At 36.0% G+C, this 26,755-nt stretch overlaps 1 pseudogene; it reads right to left on the bottom strand.

The window, feature by feature from the left end:
* Nucleotides 1–12,706: 12,706 nt before the first annotated feature.
* LOC139187055 (U6 spliceosomal RNA) lies at nucleotides 12,707–12,805 on the bottom strand (annotated as a pseudogene).
* Nucleotides 12,806–26,755: the final 13,950 nt, after the last annotated feature.

Here is a 26,755-nt window from a genome sequence, read left to right as displayed (position 1 = left end):
CACCCCAACCCCATGCCACCCTTCTATATTGTCACAGAGTACCATAATGAGCTCCCTGTGTTATACAGCAACTCCCCATTAGTTATCTCTTTTACATAATGTAATGCGTATGTTTCAGCACTACTTTCTATATTCATCCTACCCTCTCCTTCCCCCGCTGTTCTTCATCAGTACCATTTTCTAGATTCTATTTATGTGTTAATATATGATATTTCTTACTCTGCTCCCTCACACTGTATAATTTTTTTAAATAATTTTACATCTTTAATTTTATCCTTTCGCTGTTCATTATGGTTATCACTTTCACAAAAATATCTTTTTAAATCGTATCCTGGTGTATTTAACTCTCTTTTCAGTTGTGATTTTTCTATAGATTCTTGCTTCGTTTCTATTTAGAGAAGACCCTTCAATATTTTTTTTTTTATGGTAGATTCAGTATTGCTGTATTCTTTTACTTTTTGCTTGTCTGAGAAATTCTTTATTTCTCTTTCTGTTCTAAATGATCATCTTGCTGGATAGAGTATATAAGTTGCAGATTCAGGACTTTGAATATATCTTGCCACTCCCTGCTGGCCTTCAGTCTCTATTTTTATATTGAGATCAGCTTATAGACTTACAGAAGCTCTCTTGTAATTAATTCTGTTTTTCTGTTGCTGCCTCTAGAAACTTTAACTTTTGTCATTTTAATTATAATATGTCTAGGTATAGGTCTGTTTCAGTTCATTTCGTTTGGGGCCCTCTGTGATTCCTGTACCTGGATATCTGTTTCCAGTTTTTCAGTTCAGTTCAGTTACTCAGTTGTGTCCGACTCTTTGTGACCCCATGAATAGCAGCACACCAGGCCTCCCTGTCCATCACCAACTCCCGGAGTTCACCCAACTCATGTCCATTGAGTCAGTGATGCCATCCAGCCATGTCATCCTCTGTTGTCCCCTTCTCCTCCTGCCCCCAATCCCTCCCAGCATCAGGGTCTTTTCCAATGAGTCAACTCTTCGCATGAGGTGACCATGCGAAGCATCAGTCCTTCCGAGAACACCCAGGACTAATCTCTTTTAAGATCGTCTGGTTGGATCTCCTTGCAGTCCAAGGGACTCTGAAGAGTCTTCTCCAACACCACACTTCAAAAGCATCAATTCTTTGGCTCTCAGCTTTCTTCACAGTCCAACTCTCACATCCATACATGACCACTGGAAAAACCATAGCCTTGACTAGATGGACCTTTGTTGGCAAAGTAATGTCTCTGCTTTTCAATATGCTATCTAGGTTGGTCATAACTTTCCTTCAGGAGTAAGCGTCTTTTAATTTCATGGCTGCAATCCCCATCCGCAATGATTTTGGAGCCCCCAAAAATCAAGTCTGACACTGTTTCCACTGTTTCCCCATCCATTTCCCATGACGTGATGAGACCAGATGCTGTGATCTTAGTTTTCTAAATGTTGAGCTTTAAGCGAACTTTTTCACTCTCCTCTTTCCCTTTCATCAAGAGGCTTTTTAGTTCCTCTTCACTTTCTGCCATGAGGGTGGTGTCATCTGCATATCTGAGGTTATTCATATTTCTCCTGGCCATCTTTATTCCAGCTTGTGCTTCTTCCAGCCCAGTGTTTCTCATGATGTACTCTGCATATAAGTTAAATAAGCAGGGTAACAATATACAGCCTTGACATACTCCTTTTCCTATTTGGAACCAGTCTGTTGTTCCATGTTCAGTTCTAACTGTTGCTTCCTGACCTGCATACAGGTTTCTCAAGAGGCAGGTCAGGTGGTCTGGTATTCCCATCTCTTTCAGAATTTTCCACAATTTATTGTGATCCACACAGTCAAAGGAGAATTTTTAGGTTTGGTAAATTTTCAGCCCTAAGTTCTTCAAATACCTGTTTTATCCCCTTTTCTCTTTCTTCTCCTTCTGAGATCACTATTATGTGTCAATTGAGATGCTTTATAATATCCAAAATGTCTTGAATATTGCTTTCATTTGTTTTTAATTTGCTTTTCTGTCTGCTGTCCTGATTGGTTGATTTCCACTATTCTATCTTCCAGATCACTTATTCATCAAGATCCATATTTTTAAATGTAATGCTCTGGTGATTTTGATGAACAGCCTAATTTAAGAATAAATATACTAGTAGAAAATACCTTCAATCACATTTGCATAATATTAATAATATAATGAGAATAGAGATTTGCCTGACATGGATACACCTTCAATGTCAGAGCATGTTTAAAAAGTGCTGAATTTAGTCTTGCAATGTTGTGGGATGTCCCTTTCAAAACTAGTTGTTTCCTGTAGAAGCCAAGTATACGTGATATAATGCCAGGTTGTTAGAGATTGCAACCCAGAGATTTTTCAGGAAATTAGGTGATGAAGAAAGTAATTGGAAGTTTATACTCAAACTAATTTAAAGAGCATAATTGTCTTATGTTCTAGCATTTATTGGAAACAAAAGAATGGAACCTGTATGATCCTTATGCCAAGACAGGATTCCCTGGAGATTGTCCTTCTTAGGGGCTGACAATCAGGAAAGTACTAGATATTCTGAGGGTGGGTGTGGAGTGGGGCACCTGCTACTCGAGATTATAGGCAAGTTGTGCCAGAACCTAGAAACAATAATAGTGACTAGAACATTTAGTCTGGATTAGAACATTTACTTGAGTGTTAAGGAATGAAGATTATTTGCAAAATTCTTGGGTTGCAGTAGGAGCCACACATTTTGCAAAACTATTTCTCAGGATTGGATGCAGCAATAATTGGTTAAACACTATTTTTATTGAATGAGACTGTTAAGTGTACTGAAAAATATTCAACCTGTTTGGACTCTCAACTACAGATTCTTAAGTCAGGGCTTCAATGTCAAGTGTTTGCGTAAAGACTGTATTCCATGAACTCTTTCTTCCCCGCTCAAATTTCACCAGTTATAAAGTATGCCATACTCTCCTAATATTTTATCTCTTTTCTCTTTGCTTTTATCTCTTTACTGTACCTGTCTGCCAATCCTGTTTCATCCTTGTGCACACTGGCAAAGCGTCAGCAAGCACACACATGAAAATGACACTCATAAGCACACAAAGTCCTGAATTCTCACAAAAAGAAGTTAAAGAAGAAAACACAGTTTTGTAAGAATCACTGAAAATAAAAATGGGTAACAACGGAATCTAGTTTGCATTCTCTAGTTTTTATTTGCTGTATACTGTTCTGAACTTGTTAAACAATATTGCATTGTGGTTTCTCATAGTAATTATACTGTTATCCAATAATCATCTGAAGTATTATGTCTTATACTGAATATAAAGCAAATTCCCCCAAATTATAAAAATTATGTATGTCAGAGTTAATATTACAGCAAAAATGCCCATATTTTAGCTACTTATTACAACTCACTATGTTTTTGATTTTATATCTCACTAAGTGACTTTCTGCATCTATCCTTTGACCCTGTCAGCCAAACAGAATTTCTACCAATGGATGATAAAGAAGAAATGAAGATTATCATTCTTATCCACTGTTGGTGCTCTTCCAGTACGCTTGCTATGGTATTCAAATACGCAGCAAGCCTATGATCCCTTAGCTATTTTCAGGTTCAGTTCCTTTGCTGAATCAAATGTTTTCTCAAAGCCTTTCAGCCTCTTTCCTCCTCTGCAGTAACAATCTCTCTTCCATTGGACAGTGATCTGTTGTTTACATGCCAGAGTTTTTAAGCCACTGATTTAAGCTGGCTGCTGCAGGAAAATTCAAGGGACAGTTTGATCAGTAAAACAGGTAGTCATGCTTCAATTGTGCTTTGCTCTCTTACTTGGTAACAGGCCAGATTGAAAAGCAAAATGGGCTGGGAAAACATTAACGATTGCCTAGGCTAGATTACATAGTACTTTAGGAAACAGAAACTCCGGTAGCGTGCAATTTGAAATTTGCAATAATGGACATCTCACTTTGTGAGACTTTACTATTATGGATGGACTTGATATAATAGAGAATAGAGGAAGGGATCTAAAAATAATTCATTGCTTTGTGCTGGTATCTATGCAGCAATTCTGTCATTTAAAACTCTTGCCACTTTGTCTGGGCAAACCAATTAGATATAGGAAGCCTTTTGGATGGTACACACAAATCTAGCTAGCTTCATTTCTTTGTAAAAGGCAAGACATCTGGAATTTGTGTGTGGGGGTGACAGGTAGCCCAAAGGCTAAATAAAAAGATACAGTTCCAGCAATTATCATTGTTGAAATTTAATGCATATAAGTGTGCTCTTAATACCTTGATTTTCTTTTTTGTATCTAATAGCATCTTTTAATGAGTGTCAAATTTACTGTATCATATGAAATAATCATTCAAGTTTCCTACTTTTGGAAAAATAAAAGGAAATACACACACACACACACACACACACCCCTTGTCTCTATTCAGATGCTTGAGAATTTTTTTTTTTAAATAATGAAAATGTCAGCATTTTAAAATGAAAACTTTATTTTCAAGAAGTTTATTACTTGCATGCTAAAAGCATCACCAAGCTAGATTTTGGCATAGTGAGTACTTGGAGGGCAGTGACATTTCAAAACCATTTTTCTTATATCATGGACTCAATTTCCAAGAGATTGCCTAATTTAATTTCAGAACAATTCAGTGCCTCCCAAGATCTCCATCCCAGCTTCCCATCATAAGTATGCTCTAGCCTGTGTAGAATGTTCCAGTACACAAATTTAGGGAACTCTGAGAAATCTTAACAGAATGCAGACAGTAGAAGTGTAACTTATGAAAGGTTGCTGGTTCAGTGAGCTAAATAAATCATTTCTTATATGGGGGAGAGTAGGATTTTAGGGGAAAAAATTGGAAAACTTTAACAAGTTCCATTTCATGATGTGGACAAAATGTTACAGTTCATAATTTTCAGGTAGATGATTTTAGATACATGCATGCAAAATAATCAGGGAAAATAGTGGTCAATACATTGTGTTCAATGACTTGTACCTCAGTTGACGAGTAGGTAATTAAAAGCAGAAAGAAGAAAAGAAAAGCCCAAGAGGGTAAAAAATGCACTACAGTTTTATAACAATAGGAACACTGAATTGGGAATTAGCACATGGGAATTTGTTGTAAGTCATAAGTCATTGATTGTGACAACAAAGCAAATTATTTCCTTTTTTTTAGTTCTTGGTGTCTTCAAATATGAATTCAGGAATTTGGAACCTTTATTCCCAGTAGGTTTCACCCAGAAATTTAATTATTCAATCCTAGGTAATATCTATTTTTCTTTCCTTTTCCTTTATAAATTCTGAATTAAAACCCTCTAGCCTTGTGACCAATTAAATATTTTATATTTAGGAAATAAACCCTTAGAAACTAAAAGAGACTGATTTCACTTATCCTTCAATTTCCTGTTTTTCAGTCTTATGAATTATAATTTATGAGATTAAGACAAATGGTTAGAATTTCATGAAACTAAGGGATGACAGGGAACATAAAAATGTAAAGTGGTATTTTTAAAATGAAAGTGTTTTTTTTTAAAGTGTAATTAAAATAAAAAATTTCCTGTAATTCTGGAAGATATATAAAAGGTTCTTAAAAGTTTATTTTCATGTAAAATGAATGTGCTGGAGTCATGGGGAATTTGTGACTTTTAAACCCAGGCAGCTGGGCCATTCATGCATACAATCACTTTTGGCTGTACTTTTTTATTTCATCCATAATGTCTCCCAGTTAATAAGTATGGATTATGTTACCCTGATTAAATATATCTAGAATCCTACTTGATTGTTTTAATTCTCTCTTTATTAAGTATACTGTGATTTTTCTAGTAAGAATTTAATATAATTTTTCATGTCTGAATACAGCATTTGATCAAGTTGTTGAAAAGACTTGGCCTCATAAATCTGTTTTCCTCACCATCACCTCAAAATCCCCACATGTCTGCCTTTTGCAGATGAAATTACAGGAGCAAATGGGAACGTGGGGTTTGGTCTTTTGGTGAGTTTGATGTGGTTCTTTCTTTTAGGACAAGCTATTTCCTATGAAGGGACTTTTTTCATTGTTTTGCTAACATTCATTTTCTGAATCTCTCTGTTTATATTCAAAAAACGTTGGAAGGAAAACAATCCTTCTGAAGGCCCAAAATTTTGTAAGCGTAATATAACAAGGCCTATTTTTATTTTCCATGAATGGTACCTGAGTACTTAGTAGCGAATCTGTCCATCTGCTGTTCCAAGTGGTTTCTGATTTTGCCAAAGTCATTAAGTACCAGACCTATCTCAGAGGTTATTTGCTCTTTCTGTGCTGGAAGTAGGCCTGCAGGTCAAAATGTAATAAAATAAAAATATATACCTCATCATCTAAAACTAGAGAAAGTATTATATTGCAGACGGCAGAAGCTTAAGGACCTATTAAATTGATGTGAAAATTAATTTAAAAAGTAGATGAACAGCTTTGATGGACATTCCTCTGCCAATTTGGCACTTTCACTTGAGTTATATTAATTTTCTTGCAAGTGGTGAATATGATGATGAAAGGAATTTACAGGTAAGGGAATAGCACATAGATACTAAAGGCAAGAGACTGAGGCAAATGTGGATTTGTTGTTGAACTGAAAAGCTCAGAAAATGCTCCCTGTCCATAAATTCTCCAGGCAAAAATACTGGAGTGGGTTGCCGTTTCCTTCCCCAGGGGATCTTCCCTGGGATCAACCCAGGGATTGAACCCCCATCTCATAAGTCTCCTGCATTGCAGGCAGATTCTTAACCATCTGAGCCACCAGGGAAGCCTTCTATAAAAACTACACCATTTAAATAAAATTAAAAATATTTATTGAATATGCATATAAAGTGATATTGATTATGATATACTTGTGCTCACAAATCAAATATGCATAATGTATAGAATTAGGCAAGTCAATAATTTCATATATCATATATGTTTTTTATAATCTCATTAATTATAAATATATGATTAAGCTTTCAGTTCTGTGAAGTCAAGAGCTTATGTATTTTATGCGGAAAAACATGTTGTAGATTAGATACTTGGATCTGTATAAAGAAAGAAGGCCAGAGAAGAAATAAATCCAGGTAAAATAAGATCCTTTATTTTCTTAATTGATTTAAAAGATAACTGCTTAGCTAAAGAAATAATTGTAAAAATGCATTGGATTGTAATAGCATTTGTTCAAGTGAATTGAATGACAGCAATGTCAATACATGGACAAGAAGAATTTGTTATTTATTATTAAGTTCCTTCAATTCAGGTGAAGTGACAGTGTTATTTGTAGCTTGATTTAGAGTAGTTACATAGTGAACTCTATGGCATGTATTAAAAAAATTAATAATGAATTGGTTTTCCAAAAGGGCATATGAAGGAATCATTTAAAATGCTCATTTTATACCAAAAGAAGGCAGAAATAGTGGCAAACATAGTAGACATCAACATATTAATAATCACTTTAAATGTGAATGGTGCAAATATAATTAAAAGATACATTTTGGCAAACTGACTTTAAAAAGAAGAACTAATTACTGTTGGCCCTCTGTTTCCATGGATCTCTGCCACCACAGATTTATTGAACCACAGATTGATCCATGGATACAGATGGCCAACTGTATTAGTCCACTTTATATAAGGGACTTGAGCCTAAGTGCATATTTATATCCTTGAGGAGTCTTGGAACCAATCTCCCCCTCAGAATCAGAGGGATGATGGTGTATTTTGTTCACAAAAGGCCTGCTTTAGATATGAATACTCATGTAGGTTAACCTGTAAATGCATTAGAGACTCTCTCCAATTTGAGAATAATTTGACCTTCTACCAAATAGCCCTCTTTCTAGTCCCAAAATTTTCCAAGCTCTGTCACACATCAAAAAATTTTAATATATTTTTTCTTTTCTCTGTGATGCTTGTCCATTTGCCTTTCTCATTAACCATATCCTTCTCATTCACCTTGTTGATTTCTCTATATATTCAATTATATATTTATAACTATATTTTGTTAATTGAATTGCTTTTTCTTTATCTCTTTTAGTGGACCTAACCTCATGAGAGCAAAGACTAGGTTTGTCTTGCTTACTGAAGTAATTCCATAAGTTAGATTAAGTGCTTACATGTATCAGTTGAAGGTGGATGCGAATTGAATAACTTGTGATATTAATTGAAAAAATGACTTTTCGTGTATTCCATGATTCAGTTCAGTTCAGTTCAGTCGCTCAGTCATGTCCGACTCTTTGCAACCCCATGAATCGCAGGACACCAGGCCTCCCTGTCCATCACCAACTCCCGGAGTTCACTCAGACTCATGTCCATTGAGTCGGTGATGCCATCCAGCCATCTCATCTTCTGTGGTCCCCTTCTCCTCCTGCCCCCAATCCCTTCCAGCATCAGAGTCTTTTCCAATGAGTCAACTCTTCGCATGAGGTGGCCAAAGTACTGGAGTTTCAGCTTTAGCATCATTCCTTCCAAAGAAATCCCAGGGCTGATCTCCTTTAGGATGGACTGGTTGGATCTCCTTGTAGTCCAAGGGACTCTCAAGAGTCTTCTCCAACACCAGAGTTCAAAGGCATCAATTCTTTGGCGCTCAGCTTTCTTCACAGTCCAACACTCACATCCATACATGACCACTGGAAAAACCATATTATGGCTTAATACGTAATACTTTTATTTTGCCTTAACAACAGTAACAACAAAAAATGTCTGAGAGGCACAATGGGAAAGGAGATTTGAGAGATATGTGGAGACGATTTTTCCTTTAATCACATGCAAAAAAAGATTGCTTCATCCTCTTACAACAGAAACCTCAAAGTTCAGGTGCAGTGCTGGTATAAATTAGGCCTAAATTCTGTAAAGAGAGAAAATTCTTTGGTTCTTTGTTCTCAAAGGATCCTTACCAGGGACACACATGAGAAGCTAGAGCCTACTGAATGTGAGTGCTATTAACTATGGAACTATTGACTCACTCACAACAAAGGCATTTCGTAAACTAAAGTGACATTAGATTTCCAACTCTGTGGGACATAAATGAATTAAGAAGAAATATTTCACTTCGATTTCCCTTGCACGCTATGGGAAATTCAGCAGTGTTTGTTATGTGGTTATTGCAATGAAGAGGAAGTCAGGTCAGCTCTCCCTCCACTGTTACCACTTCAGGATGTAAGTAACCATGACAGCATTCATCCATCCTTAAAGCTTTTAAGAGAATTTGAGATTAGGGTTGAGGAGAAAACCCAGATGTTCTTCTAAAAGTTAGAATTACACAAAAGAGGAAAAAAGACATATCCATAAGACAGGCTACACTTTTGATGAAATACAACAAATTCCATACTCATAAGAGTTAATATACTAGTTACTATTGTTGAAGAATTGGCAAGAAAAAATTTTATCTTAAATCTGGTTATACAGCACTTAATTTTATTTACAGTCAGGAATCAGAGCAATGATATTAGAGCTAATTTGAGTACATACTGAGGATAAAGTTCGGTAACAAGGAAAATAAAGTTTAGGTGAAAAGAAGAATGTATGTATTTTGCTTAGCCTGGGTACTGGAAATTTCCATAAGAGCTGTTTTTAGATAAAGTACTTTTATGGCTCAAAAATGCCAGTCCAGGTTCGATCCACGATACTGGATGCTTGGGGCTAGTGCACTGGGACGATCCAGAGGGATGGTATGGGGAGGGAGGAGGGAGGAGGGTTCAGGATGGGGAACACATGTATACCTGTGGTGGATTCATTTTGATATTTGTCAAAACTAATACAATTATGTAAAGTTTAAAAATAAAATAAAATTTAAAAAATAAAAAAAATATATATATATAATAATTAAAAAAAAAAAAAATCTAATGTTTTTACCTTATATGCTGCTCATTTACCCGGTGTGATTTTCTTTTCTTTTTTCTTTCTTTCTCTCTTTCTTTTTTTTTTTTTTAACAAATAAGCTGTTTTATTTCAAAACATGTTTTAAATATTTAGCTTGAAATAAAAGGTTTATTTTTATTAAAGCGAGAGACTAAATCGAAAGTAGAAAAAAATGATTAACTTTCAGGGCTTTGGGAAATCTATTGACAGATGTTTGTTCATCAGCATATATATCCTTAGCTTGAACACATAGCTTGGCCTTTTTTATTTATGGAACAGGAACTCCATGGTAAGGTTTTTCAGCTTTTTTATTCTTTAAAAGGGAAAGAAAGGAAAGATAACTGCCTTATTCTGATTGAAATTTATACTGATGGACTAAAACCACTTCAGAGATAAGTTAGTGGTTCAGTTCAGTTCAGTCACTCAGTCGTGTCCTATTCTTTGCGACCCCATGGGCTGCAGCACACAAGGACTCCCTGTCCATCACCAGCTCCCAGAGCTTACGCAAACTTATGTCTATTGAGTCAGTGATGCCATCCAAGCATCTCATCCTCTGCCGTCCCCTTCTCCTCCGGCCTTCAATCTTTCCCAGCATCAGGGTCTTTTCCACTGAGTCAGTTCTTTGCATCAGGTGGCCAAAGTATTGCAGTTTCAGCTTCAGCATCAGTCTTTCCAATGAATATTCAGGACTGATTTCCTTTAGGATGGACTGGTTGGATCTCCTTGCAGTCCAAGGGACACTCAAGAGTCTTCTCCAACACCACAGTTCAAAAGCATCAATTCTTCGGTGCTCAGCTTTGTTTATAGTCCAACTCTCACATCCATACATGACCACTGGAAAAACCATAGGTTTAACTAGATGGACCCTTGTTAGCAGAGTAATGTCTCTGCTTTTTAATATGCTGTCTTGGTTTGTCATAGCTTTTCTTCCAATTATAGGTTAAGAAGACAAATATATGCCCTCAAAATTATTAATAAAGTAGACAAAACCAGTGGAAAAGGGAAGATACTCAGAACAATCCCAAAGATGAAAATTAAGATATTTTTCTGAAAACAATGTAAACAAAATTTTCATGTATGACTTTTTAATGGTTAAATTTAGGGAGTAAAAAAATGTTTCATTTTCAACAAGAAACAGTGTGTTATGTACTACATTTTATTTATTATACTCTAAAGTGTGGTCATAACATCCAGTGGTCTAAATCATTTAAAAAGCTCTTTGTGAATTCACAGAAGTGCACGGATACATTGTCACAGACATTCTACCTGGGCTACTGACTTAATGGAATGAGGAATGAGGCATGATTGTCATAGGAAAGTTTATGAAATTTGCATGTAAATTTGAAATTAATTTGTGACTTGTTCATTTTTGTTGGTGCATTTCATTTATTCTGAGCAAAGATATATGGTGAAGGAGAGTCCTATTTTAAGGTGATTTTTCTATAGTTTGCCAAAAAATATTCATATGATCTTTTGAAATGTATATAGTACAATCTCATATCAAATGAGAAAAACTTCCAGCACCCCTGAAATGTAGACAGGAGATAAATGCTCACATTCACAATACCTATTACTGACATATATCTACTACAGTCTTAATATTTACTAAGTCCAAAGACTATACATACAAATGTAAACTGATCTGAGTACTTTCAAAGTTCTCAGATTCTTACCAGCTGTTGTTGCAGTGTGTATATATATATATATACACACAAACATATATATCTTGCTTGCTTTAATATAGTAAGTTACAGTCTGTTTTATTGGCCACACATATAAAAAAAAAGGGTGGCAAATAAAGTCAACTTTAAAAAACACATTCTGGAGTTATTTGAAAACATAATAAATTTGTATAGAGAGATTGGTTTCTATCATTTATATATATTGGGAGGCAGATACCTTATTTTTCTTATGATTTGTATGAGAAACCTCAGCCTTATAGATCTTAAAAGTTTAAATACCTTACATGAGCATTTGAGTTTTCCGTGGAACAAGTGATGGCAACAATGGGAAAATGAACCCACACATCAGTGCAATATATTTTAGTATGCCACGTTTATAAACCTACTAGTATTCTCCCTGGAAAGTACCTGATAGTATACAGGCTATTATGTTCATATTAGAAAAGCTAAAAGTCACTATCAATTGAACATGAAGATTCTCTTAATATCAATAACAGACATAAATTTGTAATCCTGCACATTAACACTGGCTTTGGGATATAGAAGTTCTTAGAAGATGCACCTTGTCAAACGTTTCAAAGTGTTAGATATGCTAAGATTAAACTACATTATTCTGCCTAACTGGTTACCATTATATCAAAAAGCATTCTTTTTCTGGTATATTTTTAATTGAAGTTACAGTACTCTCTAAAAACTGAGAGTACAAATGTTATTTAGAAACATGTTCAGCTATCAAGATATTTTCTAACTAAAATGAATCATTTAAATCAGTTTCTTCTACTAGTCACTGTTCAGTTTCAGTTCTACAGGAGACATTTCAAAATAAGTAAAAACTGCAATGGAATGTAAAACCACTACCTGTCTTTAAAAAAATTGTTATATTTGACATGATACATTTTGGAAATTGAAGGTGTATAACATACTACTTAGACTTATTTATATATTGTAATATGATTTCCATTGCTGCTGCTGCTAAGTCACTTCAGTTGTGTCCCGCCTCTGCGCAACCCCATAGACAGCAGCCCACCAGGCTCCTCTGTCCATGGGATTCTCCAGGCAAGAACACTGGAGTGGATTGTCATTTCCTTCTCCACGATTTCCACTGAAGCAATATTTATCAGATTGTTTGACTATAGTATGTACTACTGTGTATATTTATTACACTGTGCCTGAGATATCTATAGTTTACTTTCTGTTTCAGGGGAAAAAAAAAAAAGCATGCTTCATGAATTTGCATTTTATCCTTGTTCAGGGACCATGCTAATTTGTATTCTAATTTTAGTCTATGTGGTGTGGAAGTGAGCACTTGATATACTACCTTGAGTTACTACAAATAAGACAAACTCTAATGTGCAGGTAATATATTAAAAGTCAAGGTGTAGAATTTTTGCTCAAATAAACTCTTAAAAATATGAAAAAATCAAGGTAGTGGACTGTGATAATTGGTAACTGGAACAAAAATATAATTTATTATGTGTTTCTTAATTTAGAAGCATATTCAAAAAAGAAAAAGCCATAAAATTTCAGGAGAATTTCAGGGAGGATATTTACTGAAAGAAAACCAGTAATGACATGATTTTTGTACTATATATATATTTTTAAAATATTTACTCTGCCTACTACTTACATAGACTAAGTAGTAATCACTACTCTTTGATTTTGGATTTGGCTATGTAACTTGCTTTGGCTAATTGGATTTTGGCAGATATGACAGAAGCTGAGAATTGCTCTCTAACATCTCTTTCACAACTATAAGAATATCATGCCCAGGCTTGCTCTTGGGCGCAGGAGAAAGATACAAACTCTGGAGGCAGAAATCATTGCTCCTATCTTTTCCTAGTCTAGATCTACTCTGAATGAATAACAGTGGTTTTAACACAGTGATTTTACGAATGTTGCAGCCTTTATATGGCATAGCTAACTGATTGTACTGAGTTCAGAACACACTGAAACATTCACCTTTTAAAACAATATTTAGATATATTAGATTTCCTTAGCCTAGCATTATCACACCCTGTTTAAAACTTATCTTTCATGATCCTCTTCAAATGCCACTTTTCTCTGAAAGCAGCAATTATTTATCAACTTACATCGATTTCCCAGAACACAGCTTTTGTATTGTTTTGCAACACTAATAGATTATATCCTGTATTATAACTATCTGTGTGTTTTTCATATATCCACTTCTGGACTGTACCTGTGAAGAGTGGTTTGTATCTCACTATTCTTAGTTTTTAGAATCTAGATATTGGTTAGTATGCATATTTCATGAATATTTTTGCAAGAAATAAATATATAGGAAAAAATGTATTTGGGAGTCCTAATCAAAAATAAAACTCTATTATTGCTTTATAGAGGAGTAAGATAAGAAAATATGTAAATTATTAAAAGAGCAAATATAAGCATAACTTAAACACATTACATATCAGTCTTGGAATCTTTGGCTTGCAGAGTTGAGGGCTCCTTATTTGGTTTTGACTTGATATGATCGAGTGTTTTCCTTCCTTTAGTGTGATTAGAAAAAACCTCTTGTCTAACTCACTGATATTGAGGAGATATCTTCCTATATTGTAGCAAAACATTTGTTTAATGTACAAATGCTCTTATTCTGATGATAATGGAGTATTTTTAAGCTACATTATTAAAATACCTTAAAGTATTTCTCCTGCTACAACTCTAGAATCCACAAGGAGTATTTGGTAAATTCTAAATGCATCTAAATGGAGAACGACATTTAGAATCCAGGAGCTGGACTCCAGGTGTGCTTGTTATTACATGGGTGCTATCACACAAATAAACATGTCCATATTTATGTATCTAATTATCTGTGTGTGGATATAAATATATATCTCCACAGTTGACCTTTGAACACAGAGATTGGGGTGGTAACCCTTATGCAGTAAAAAATCCCAGAATAAATTATAGTTGGCCTTCTGTATTCACAGCTCCCCATCCATGTATTCAACCAATGATAGATCCTGTAGTAACATAGTATTTATTGAGAGAAATCTGAATTTAAGTGGACCTATGCATTTCAAACTCATGTTGTTAAAGGGTCAACTGTATACACACAATGCATTTTATGAGTGATATAAATTCATCATGCTGCTGTTGCTGCTAAGTCGCTTCAGTCACGTCCAACTCTGTGTGGCCCCATAGACAGCCCACCAGGCTCCTCCATCCCTGGGATTCTCAAGGCAAGAACACTGGAGTGGGTTGCCATTTCCTTCTCCAATCTGTGAAAGTGAAAAGTGAAAGTGAAGTCACTCAGTCATGTGCGACTCTTTGAGACCCTGTGGACTGTAGCCTACCAGTCCACAGGCTCCTCTGTCCATGGGGATTTTCCAGGCAAGAGTACTGGAGTGGGTTGCCATTTCCTGCTCCAAAATTCATCATATATATACATATATATGTATAAATTTGTATTAAAGTTGAATTCATATCCAATATCACAGAGTTAAATGTAGCTGCCTACTTTCTTTACTTGTGAATTACTTCTTTAGCAGTGAGAAACCTGGTTCTTATATACTGCAAGATATTTGATTAACTGCAGTATATATGCAAAGCAATTTAAGAATTGCTAACTATATTCCTACATTCCTGCTTGAAGCATATTTATTCAACAGCATTCAGGCAAGATACTGTTTTCTGAAGTGACTTAAAATATATTTTCCTTTGTACTGAACAGCACATAAACAATAGTTAGGTTTATTTGTTAGTATTGGTATTTCATTTTTAATTTCCCCACATCCTAATTGATTTTAATTGTTAATTTATTTGGGGAGTATGTTAATTGCTTATGAAATATGGCTATGGCTCTAAAGTTTGAACTACACGAAAGATTATGAGAAATGTCACTTCCTCCTCATCTCTGCTATCATATTACCAACATTTGCTCTTTTCTATATTGTTTCTATCCACCTCTGATAGGAAACAGAACACTTTAGTTTCTGGTTTATCCTTCCATCAATGTCAGAAAATGCATTCTCAAAAAAAAGATGCAGGCTTATTGAAAAACACAGGTGTCAAACTGCCAAACTGAAGTAGCTGTTAACAATTTGAGCAGCAAAATAAATATGGTAGACTTTGATTTTTACCCAGAAAGCTGAAATAATTGTGAATTCATTAATATATAGGTACCACTCTTAATATATTAACCAAAAAAGAAAGACAATATGTGTAGAGTGGAAGAAACAGGAGGATCCACATCACCAGTAGTAACAACAGAAATTTGAGCCTTGTGAAATGGTATGCTAAAAACTCCACATTAGCACTGTGATATTCTTGACAAGAAAATATATAGTCGTAAAGAAGTCTCACACTCAACCAAATTCACTTACGTTAGACACAGTGTTATCAACATTCTTTGAAAGTGTCTAGGTAATGAAATAAAGTCTGAGTAGTGTACAGACTAAAAGAAACTAAGGAGTAACTAAGAGCAATGTGGGATCCTGGGTTTGATCTTGGAGCGAAAATAAAATGTTAGTAGAAAAATTGATGAAATGTGAATAATGTCTTTAATTTAGTTCTTAGTATTGTACCAGTGTTCATCTTCTGGTTCTAACAGTTACACTTTGTTATATAAAATGGAACTATTAGAGAAATCTAGAGGAGGGATATATGAAGTCTTTGTAGAAATTTTTAACTATTCTTTAATTCTAAAGTTTAGAAAAGCTTCAAAAATATCTCTAATTTTCCTGTGATTTAATTACTTTATTAATATTTATCAAAACTGTGGGTATCTTTAAATACATAATACCTTTCATGTCAAAATTTGGAGTGGGATCTAGTCATTTGATTCCAAGTTCAATAATCTTTCCAATACTCTGTGTTCTTCCAAATCTTCTAGGGGTATTTTTGCTCAAAGTGCAATTGATTTGCTAATGCATTGTACCTCAAGTCTACTGTTAGGCATTATAAAATATGAGGCTCTTTTTTTTTTAAGAAAGTTCATATGCCCCCTATTCTTGACTCCTCCAAAAATAACCCATAAAATCCTCCATTTAATTTTGTGGTTATCCAAGATTTATTTTTAAGAAGGCAGTAGTCTCTCCTTTTTTTATATAGATCTTAGAATTGGAGAGCAGAGAAAAATCATTTAGAATATTTTTATATTGCTTTCCTGTTCTAAGCTTGTTCTTAAAATTAGTTGTTTCAAATTATCTCTGTGGTTTATAATATTCTTTCTGCTTCTTTTGATGGCATTAAAAATCTTTAATAAGACAACATATATTTTTAAAAACACTATCGATAGAGAACAAATAATTATTAGTGCATATAATGAAGAATTTCCTCCTGATTTCCAAAATTAGCACTTTCATTCTTCAAGTCATGTTTAAAATCATGTTTTCTTATGCTAAATTATGAAATAAAATAAAACTTTCAGGAATTACTAGATATTCTCATTTTGCATTTTGATTTGGTGCATTTTCCAGTGACGCATTTTTACTTGTTTGGTAGATTGTTGCTTAAATGCCACCAGTGCCTGTTAAAACATACAGAAAATTAAGCTCATAGTTACATGCTGAATTTTATACATAGTTCTATAGTGATACTGCTATTTGTATTGATTTATTAGTTTATAGCAGTTAATGAAATCAATATATTGCTGTGGTACCCAGAAATTAATCATTGGCTTAAAAAATCATCATTTGAGGATTCATCAGTAAAATAAAGTTTTTAATAAATTAAAATTCTAGGTTTGGAATCATTAGGCTAAATTTTCTGAATTTATTTCCTGAGTCTTGCACTATAGCATCTATAATGCCATCCTTTAAGTAATTGATTTTACATGTGCTTCATTCCCATTTTGATTAGCTAACTGAGAAGATTATAATTGTCATTTTAACTTAAAACTTAAAGTGAAGTTACTTCTAAGAAAGATCCTGGATGGAAATGCACAGAGACAAATCCATTTAAACAGCACATTACTTTGAGAATCCCACAGAGCTGAACTCAATAGGAGCTGTTGATAATGCAAACCCTGGGGACATACTTATTAGTCTGCGCACCAAGTGGACTGTGTGTGTGTTGTGAACTCTGTGGGTTAGCAATAGCCGATGATTTAAAGCTGGTAGAAGAGTCATTCTAGACATTTAAAATACAGTTACCTACCCTTTTCTGGCATGTAAAATAAAACGAGTCGGTGTAAAGTTGGTGAAATAGATTTGAGACTCTCCAAAGTGATACATGAAGTTGTCATGTGGTTTTGTAATTCCAAGTTTAAGTTAAATATGAATGTTTAACCTTTCAAGGATTTCCTCTTTTTGCCAAGGTGGGGATGAGGGACATCAAATGTCATCAAATGTCAATTGAGTGTTTATAGTTCTTGGTCTCCAGAAATAAGAAAGTAAAGAAAGGTATTCTGTCTCAACTAAAATGTGCATGAATAGAATAATTTCCAAATGGCTGATATATGTAATAATGATGATAGAATGATGAAAAGATAAAAACCATTTTAAATTTAATTACAAAAAGAAATAGAAGGGGCATGTTTTGATAGGGTGTGGCTGTCAGAATTTCAAGAAACAGCCTCTGAAAACTTGTGACCTCTTTGATGTCCTCAACTCTATCTTCATTCTCTCTTCCTCTGAGTTAGAGATTGTTAAGTGTTTTTAACATATTAGCTTACTGTGTTAACTTGGTATGTATACTAAAGAGAGATGTAAACCAAGTTAAACTTCCTCTCACTCTGTTCATATGTGTACTATAGATAGCAGAATTTCTAGGTAGTCACATGGAATTTGAATTTTAAACTATTTAAGAGATCAATCCCAAGTTCACCCATTATTTTTGTTCTCTTGGTCATCTCACTGGGAATCTTGTGAACTGTAAATAAACCTAAATTTTTCAAATTTTTGTATTACTTGGAAATCTAGACAGTGAAATTCCCCATCCTCCACCATGAAAAATTATTATAATGTATTAAATACTATAAGATATAAATCATACAGGATTTTGTAATGCAATTTACATAAAATCTGCAAGCTTCGTAATCAAAAACAGTTAAGGAAAATCTGACAACAGTGCCATTAGAACAGGCGTAAGGGAGAAGCTTATTCATAGATTCATTTACAAGATGAAAGCACAGGGACTGCTAGACTCACAGAAACTTTTTGTTCTATATTGTACAGTTGTGGTAACAAGATTAGTTACTGGTGAATTATGACTCTTCTCTTTACCATCCCCCAAACAGGATATGTGTGATTTGAAGTCTCACCTTTACGTGAACTTTAACACTTACCTCCAAGTCTATGTTAGTATTTTCAGTCTTAAGCCATAGCATTTTTAAAAGTGATTAAAAAAAAAATCCTCAAAAACTAGTTTTGCTTTAGTTTGGAATTATTAGAAGTTCAATTTAATTTATGTGTATTCTTTTGTTCTTGCTATAGTATCCACACTTAATATTTTGGTGTTAATAGCTATACTTTCAAAGACTTACTGTGCATCTAGAGTTGTGAATAGTGCTTTGCTTATGTATTTCATGGAGTCTTCTTGGTAGCTTATTTGATCACTTTTATATAAAATGAAATACTGAAAATGTGATGTCACACAGCTGGTAAAGGGTGGAAGATTTAAGTCCACACCTGACTGATTGGTTCCCCTGTGCTTTTCAACATTTCATGAGTGCATAAATTTTTAAGAAATTGGATAAGCAATTAGATTAGCATTAACAGTCCTTAAAATTGGTTTTCCAAGACTCAAAGGAAACAGTTGTTGGTGAAGTGTACATTTTTTCTTCTTAATTCTAAAAAAAAGAAAGAAAAAATACAGAATTTTACTTGCAGTGCTGCCAGCTGGACCTTTTATTCATAGCCTTAGGTTGACCAGCATATAGATGATTAAAATATTGTTTTCCCATAAGAATATTGTGGTTTCTGGACTAGAATTTTTATAGTTCTAGAGAAAGCCCAAAGTAGTGATCACAACTCATGTTGTCTGACACATTTTTGAAGAATTCCTCTTTAACTGAAAGAAAAGTACTTGCCTAACTTCTACTTGAACATGAGATACAACTATTAGGGAAATTGGGCTTGAGACGACTATGGCCCATAAAATGCATCTTCTCATTTTATCTCAATTTGTGGTATAAAAGCTTCTTTAAATAATTGGCTCCATATATATCATTTTCTTATGATCCATCACTATTATCTCCCCTATCTGTAAACAGACATGTGGAATTTGAAAGATAATATCACGTCCTACTTTGTCAAAAATTCTACCTTTTTTGATGATTTCTGAAATGCCAAATAAAATGCCCTCTTTAACAAATAAGGAGCTAAATTATTTGGACTGTTTCCTGTAAACAATTCTAAGGTTAAAATATAGTAAGATACCCAGTTGTTGGTGGTTGTTTAGTTGCTAAGTCATGTCCAACTCCTCTAAGATACCCAGTAAGGCAAATATATTTATATTAAAAGGCATTTAAGCAGCAGCATCAGAGAAGGCAATGGCACCCCACTCCAGTACTCTTGCCTGGAAAATTCCATGGATGGAGGAGCCTGGTAGGCCGCAGTCCATGGAGTCACTGGGAGTCAGACACGACTGAGCGACTTCACTTTCATTTTTCACTTTCAGGCATTGGAGAAGGAAATGGCAACCCACTCCAGTGTTCTTGCCTGGAGAATCTCCGGGACGGGGGAGCCTGGTGGGCTGCCATCTATGGGGTCGCACAGAGTCGGACACAACTGAAGTGACTTAGCAGCAGCAGTAGCAGCAGCAAGCAGCATCATAATTCTGTTTAAAATTTCGAGTAATGCACATTTTCAGGGAATGTCTCCTAAAAAGTAAAGTAACAATTACATTTTAAAGTCTGAAAAAAAATGTGTCAAACTTGACTAAAGGGCCAGTCAGGGAAGAGTACTACTGTTTTGGCTGGACAACGTACTGAGGGAGGAAATCTTTAGAAACTCAGATTATGATTTATATAATCGATAAATTTTTATTTTCTCTTTGAAGATTAATGTATTGGCATTCATATATTTTGGTATTGGCTCAGTTGACAGCCAGAAGTGATAAGGTTTCACTATCCAAAGTTCAGTCATTATTAGGAAGAAGACACCCTGGAGAGATTTCGTACATTGATTTAATCCAGATACAAGTTTGCCAGGTGGTTGAACACAGAAAATCTTCCTAAATAGTTGAGGGCACTTATGGGGCATAAGTCAGTTTGTGAATGTTAAGCTTGTATGGGTTAGCATCTTGTCTCATGTGGAAGAGGCAGGCTGCAAATAATGTTTTAATTGAAATAAGTACCCTGATTGTCTCTTGTCAAGCTAGTGATCTTTACTGAATTTCCATCACTTTTCCAGGTTTTTCCATCAGCACCCTCTTTAAGTAACAGTAGTCTCATTTTTCTTTGGGGGAATTATCCACTTCCTGTAAAAAATTTTGTTTTGTCTGTCAGACATGATGTCCCTCTGAAAAAGATCTTGTATATAGTCCCAGTCTCAAAGACTAGTTGTTCAATTGCTCAGTTGTGTCTGACTCTTTATAACCCCATGGACTGCAGCACGCCAGGCTTCCCTGCCTTTCACCATCTCCTGGAGCTTGCTCAAACTCATGTACATTGAGTTGATGATGTCATCCAACCATCTCATCCCCTGTCATTCCCTTCTCCTGCCTTCAATCTTTCCCAGAATCAGGTGGCCAAAGTATTGAAGCTCCAGCTTCAGCATCAGTCCTTCCAATGAATATTCAAGGTGAATTTCCTTTAGGATTGACTGGTTTGATCTCCTTGTCATCCAAGGGACTCTCAAAAGTCTTCTCCAGCACCAAAGTTTGAAGGTATCAGGCGTTAGGCACTCAGCCTGTTTTATTGTCCAACTCTCACATCCATACATGACTAGTGGAAAAACCCGAGCTTTTACTAGACAGATCTTTGCCAGCAAAGTAATATCTCTGCTTTTTAATATGCTGTCTAGGTTTGTCATAGCTTTTCTTCCAAGGAGCAAGTGTCTTTTAATTTCATGGCTGCATTACCATCCACAGTGATTTTGGAGCCCAAGAAAAGAGCCTGTCACTGTTTCCATTGTTTCTCCATCTATTTGCCATGAAGTGATGGGACCAGATGTCATGATTTTAGGTTTTGAGTGTTGAGTTTTAAGCCAGCTTTTTCAATCTCCTCTTTCACCTTCATCAAGAGGCTCTGGATTAGCAAAAATGCAGTGCAGCCATCATTTAAAAGATCAAAGAGATAATTGAGTTGACCAAATTCCATTTTTTAATGCTTCTTCAGGCTTTTCAGTTTTGAACACAGACTACCACCTTCACCTTCCTTTGAGTGAAGAGTGAGCATTTGGTCCTAGTTTGTTGTTATTCAGTCGCTAAGTCATGCTCAACTCTTCTGTGACCCGATAGACTGTAGCCCACCAGTCTCCTCTCTTCATGGGATTTCCCAGGCAAGGGTGGGTTGCCCTTTCCTTCTCCAGGGGATCTTCCCAACCCAGAGACTGAGCCTGCATCTCCTTCATTGGCAAGCGGATTCTTTACAGAAGCCACCACAGAAGCCCTTGGCCCAAGTTAGGCCAATGCAATTTTCTCCTCCTAGAATTTAAGTATGACTAACAGAAGCTGATTCTCTTTGGAGATAATACCCTGGTGTCCTATAGGAACCACCTGTTTGTTTCCATTATTTATATCATTTCTTCTGTGAACTATCTTATATTCTCTGTATTCTTATAGTGTATTTTTCTTTTTGCCAATTTAGATTGTTTTTGTTGACTAACCCCTCCCACACACCATAATCCTTTAAATTTCATATACCTATCCACCATTAATCTTGTATTTTCATTCCAAAACTGTCACATGATGATGTATTTAAATCTAAAGTATCTCTGCCTTGGGATTGGTCAGGTGTCATTGTTTGCATTACATCATAGTTTCTCTCAAAGAGTGATTGTCCTTTTGAAAATAATAATTTGTTAGTCACAGAGGGAATTTTGGTATTAACTTGCATTTTAGTGTCTCATTTCAGTCTAAATAAACTTGTATCACAAATTTCTGAAACTCAAGCAGATGTTATATGTTTACAGTTCCTGGGTTGGACCCTTTGGCGTAAGAGACAGATCAGAATTTTTGTGTAGAGCAGTGGTCTCTGGTCACTAACAATATTTCATCTACAAATTTTAAAATATCACAGTTTTATAGGTAGCTCTATTTATTTTTTCTTTTTTAAATTAAAAAAGATTATACAATTTAAAAGGCTACTTTTCACTGCAGTTATTACAAAATATTGATTATATTCCCCATATTGTACAATACAGCCTTCAGCCTACTTTATACCAGTAGTTTGTCCCTCCCAATCCCCACCCCCGTTTCCCTCCACCCCTGCGCTTGTTGTGTGTATCTGTGAGCCTGCTTCATTTGCTTACATACAGTTTGTTGTACTTTTTAGATTCCATATGTATGTGCTGTCATGCAGTGTGTGTTTTTCTCTGTCTGACTTATTTCACTTAGCATCCATATGTTGTAAATTGCAAAATTTTGTTCTTTATTTTGGCTGAGGAGTATTCATATATATATATATATTTTTTTTTCTATGCTTCTGTGGTCTCTTATCATACATTTTTATGTTTACATTCTTTATTTGTTGCTGTCACTAGATTCTGGGAACTTACAATAGGAATTATAATTTTTAGGTTTTAAATCCTTAGTTTTCAGAATGCTATAAAGGAAGAGATGGCACTCAATATATATTGAGAGATTAAATTAATAAGAATTAAAAGTACTGCTTCACAGTCACTTCACTGGTATAATCTTACTAAAATCTGCACTGGTATAATCCTATTAAATATTTTGTCATGTGAATCTTAATTAATTTCAAACTATAGCAATTTCTTTAACAATTCTATTTATGGACTTTCTCCTAAGAGTGTGTGAAATATCCTTATTCCATTTTATTTGTTTTCAAACCTTTTAAAAAGGGAAATATGACACTTAGCTCTGAAGAGCTCTCTTATTCACACTTTCACACCTTTCTTAGATTATTCCTTGACTTCAAGTAGAAGTTTTATCTATGTAAATCTTATTCCAATCCCAGAGATCTGCTTTCTACACTGGCTGGCTGTTGCTGAAGCACTTTGCTTTGAAATACAGGTTTTATATATTTGGGTATAGCAAGGCCACTGTATCAGATGATAACTACCATTGAGAAGAGAGTTGCTAAACTCACAGATTCCAAGGAAAATGGGAAGCCCACACCCTGGGAGTCCATATGGAGAAGCATCAGGGTCAGTCAGGAGACAGAGAGGTCAGGGGGAAAAGTTGGGCAGCAGTCTTTGTTGTGGTTTCCACCGAAATGAAAGAGCAGGAAAGAGTAAACAGATTTAGGATTGACTAGTTTGAATAGGGCCCTGGTACACAGTGCTACTCTTAGTTATCTGGTTCCTGTCCTGGGGTAAACAGAGCAGAATAATAGTGGCCCTGAGTGTGAGTCCTGTACAGTTGGTCCTTAGGGTGAAGGTTCTGTAATGGTTGGTTAGCAGATGAAAGTCAGTCACAGGCAAGTTTTTGTTGTTGTTTTTTCTTTAATTGGAGCACAATTGCTTTACAAAGTTGCGCCAGTTCCTGCCTTACAACAGCATGAATCAGCCATAAGTACACATATATCCTCTCCCTCTTGAGCCACCCTCTGACTCCCTCCCTCCTTCCCATTCCTCTAGGTTGTCACAGAGCACCAGGCTGAGCACCAGTGTTGTACAGCAACTTCCCAATAACTGCATATTTTATGCATGGTACTGTGAAAGGGTCCCTTGGACTGCAAGGAGATCCAACCAGTCCATCCTAAAAGAGATCAGATCTGGGTATTCATTGGAAGGACTGATGTTGAAGCTGAAACTCCAATAATTTAGCCACCTGATGCGAAGAGCTGACTCATTTGAAAAGACCTTGATGCTGGGAAAGATTGAAGGTTGGAGGAGAAGGGGATGACAGAGGATGAGATGGCTGGATGGCATCACTGACTCGATGGATATGAGTTTGAGTAGGCTGTGGGAGTTGGTGATGGACAGGGAGGCCTGGTGTGCTGCGATTCATGGGATCGCAAAGAGTCGGACACGACTGAGCAACTGAACTGACTGACTGACTGTGAAAGAGAAAACCAAATGTGGTATAGGCAATGGCACCCCACTCCAGTACTCCTGCCTGGAAAATCCCATGGACGGCGGAGCCTGGTAGGCTGCAATCCCTGGGGTCACTGAGGGTCGGACACGACTGAGCGACTTCACTTTCACTTTTCACTTTCATGCATTGGAGAAGGAAATGGCAACCCACTCCAGTGTTCTAGCCTGGAGAATCCCAAGGACGGGGGAGCCTGGTGGGCTGCCGTCATGGGGTCACACAGAGTCGCACATGACTGAAGTGACTTAGCAGCAGCAGCACATATATATGTAATCTAAGAAAAATAGTATTGATGAGCCTATTTGCAGGGCATAAATAGATATGCTTATGTAGAGAACAGACTTGTAGACAGAGTGTGGGAAGGAGAAAGTGGAATGAAACTGAGACAGTAGCACTGAAATATAGGCATTTCTTTAGATCTAAGAAGTAGCTCACCTTGAAAGAGGCAGTTCCTCCAGAGTCAGCAAGGCCCTAAATATCAGAGCATGAAAATTATAGGAAACAAACAAACAAACATATGCTTAACATGCCCTTTTGCAATTGCTTAAAATATACAAAATTTTATTAATTATTTTAATCCTTTACAACATTATATATCAATTCAAGTATTTGAGTGGTGTTAGGCAAGCTCTTTGGAAAAGGCAATGGCACCCCACTCCAGTATTTTTGCCTGGAAAATCCCATGGATGGAGGAGCCTGGTGGGCTGCAGTCCATGGGGTCGCTAACAGTCGGACACGACTGAATGACTTCACATTCACTTTTCACTTTCACTTTTCACTTTCATGCATTTAAGGAAATGGCAACCCACTCCAGTGTTCTTCCCTGGAGAATCCCAGGGATGGGGTAGCCTGGTGGGCTGCCGTCTTATGGGGTTGCACAGAGTCGGACACAACTGAAGCAACTTAGCAGCAGCAGCAGCAGGCAAGCTCTTAATTGACTATGCCAAAACCTCTGACAGTGTGGATCACAGCAAACTGTAAAATTATTAAAGAGAAGGGAATACCAGACCACCTTACCTGCCTCTTGAGAAACCTGTATGCAGGTCAAGAAGAACTGGACATGGAACAGCAGACTGGATCGAAATCGGGAAAGGTGTATGTCAAGGCTGTATATTGTTACCCTACTTATTTAACTTATATGCAAGTACATAACACTAAATGTCATGCTGGGTGAAGCAAAAGATGGAATCAGTACTACCAGGAGAAATATCAATAACCTCAGATACGCAGATGACATCATCCTTATGGCAGAAAGTGAAGAGGAAATAAAGAGCCTCTTGATGAAAGAAAAAGAAGAGTGAACAAGTTGGCTTAAAACTCAACATTCAGAAAACTAAGACCATGGCATCAGGTTCCATCACTTCATGGCAAATAGATGGGGAAAAAGTAGAAACAGGTACAGATTTCATTTTTTTATGCTCCAAAATCACTGCAGATGGTGACTGCAGCCACAAAATTACAAGACACTTGCTCCTTGGAAGAAAAGCTATCACTAACCTAGACAACGTATTAAGAAGCAAAGATATTACTTTCCTGACAAAGGTCTGTCTAGTCAAAGCTTGATTTTTTTTTCAGTTGTCATGTATGGATGCAAGAGTTGGACTATAATGAAAGCTGGGCACTAAAGAATTGATGCTTTTGAACTGTGGTGTTGGAGAAGACTCTTGAGAGACCCTTGGACTGCAAGGCAGTCAAACCAGTCAATCCTAAAGGAAATCAGTCCTGATGCTGAAGCTCAAACTCCAGTACTTTGGCCACGAATGAGAAGAACTGACTCATTGGAAAAGACCCTGATGCTGGGAAACATTGAAGGCAATAGGAGAAGGGTAGACAGAGGATGAGATGTTTGGATGGCATCACTGACTTGATGGACATGAGTTTGAGCAAACTCTGGGGTTGGTAATGGACAGGAAAGCTTGGCATGCTGCAGTCCACTGAGTCACAAAGAGCTGGACACGACAATGTGACTGAACTCAACTGAGGCAAGCAGCAAGCATTTCCTTTCAGAACTTGTTTACTTCTGCCTTTGAGAATATCCCAAATGTAAGAATTTGGTGAATCTACCTTTTATTGATTTGATCTAACTGCCAATCATAAGCTTTTACATCTGTTTTAGAAAAGGCAGAGGAACCAGAAA

This window comes from Bos indicus, chromosome 14 (genome assembly GCF_029378745.1).
Source record: "Bos indicus isolate NIAB-ARS_2022 breed Sahiwal x Tharparkar chromosome 14, NIAB-ARS_B.indTharparkar_mat_pri_1.0, whole genome shotgun sequence".
Lineage (NCBI taxonomy): Eukaryota > Metazoa > Chordata > Mammalia > Artiodactyla > Bovidae > Bos > Bos indicus.
The sequence above is the reverse complement of the archived record's forward strand: the minus strand, read 5'-3'. Positions and strand labels throughout refer to the sequence as shown.